Genomic DNA, 996 nt, shown 5'->3' with positions numbered 1-996 from the left:
AACAAATGAAACTTTAAAAATGTTTAATTTTTAATTTCTTTTGAACCCTGGTCCTCTGGAAGAGCAGCAGTGTGCTTAAACACTAATCCATCTCTCTAACCTCAAAATAAAACTTTTTTAAAAAACCACATTGGAGCCAGATGTAGTGGCAAATGCCTTTGAATTCCAGCATTCAGGAAGCAGAGGCAGGTGGACCTCTGTGAGTTCAAGGCTAGTCTGGTTTACATAGTGAGAACATGTTTCAAAAACAAAACAAAAAACAAAGGCACTTTCTAATTTAAAAAAATGTAAATTCTGACGGCTTTCTGTCTGAGAGACTGGATAAGCCAGCAACGCCAGCCATCCGTTGTCACTGGGGGTATCAACTGTGGTCCAGGGTTTTCAGTATTCAAGAACATCTTTCAACAGTATAAATGCAGGTTCTCTTTGACTCAGCCCTTTGGCTTCTGGGAACCTATCTTATGAGCAAGCAGGATTCGAACAAGCCTATCACTACTGCATTGTTTCTTAGAGTGAAAGTCTGGAGACCATCCAAATGTCCATCAGGCGGGGACAGGTAAATACATTAGGGTACATTCATACAATGGATGGCTGTGCAGCAACTGAAGAGAAGAAAAATGAGGAAGTTCTCTGTGTGCTAATACAGGAAGATCTCCAGGACAGATTGAGGGGAAACAGCAAACATGCTATGTGTATAATAGCTGCGGGGGGGGGGGGGGGGGGGAGAGGAATCTATATGCATCTGTCACTCACATGCACACACACAGCAAAAAAAAAAAAAAAAAAAAAAAAAAAGGCCCAAGAAAGTAATAAAACCGATTACATGTTCATGGAAGAGTGAGGTCCTTGCAGATCAAGATGTAGGATGCAGAGACAGGAGGGTCACTTTTCATTGTATTCCCTTTGCCTCTGAGTTATCTCAACTTATTTATCTACTCAACAAAATGTAAAAGACAGCCAGGCATAGTGGTACACACCTTTAATCTTGGCAACTAG

The sequence above is a fragment of the Peromyscus eremicus genome, chromosome 4 (genome assembly GCF_949786415.1).
Source record: "Peromyscus eremicus chromosome 4, PerEre_H2_v1, whole genome shotgun sequence".
Classification (NCBI taxonomy): Eukaryota; Metazoa; Chordata; class Mammalia; order Rodentia; family Cricetidae; genus Peromyscus; species Peromyscus eremicus.
This window is presented reverse-complemented; position numbering follows the sequence as displayed.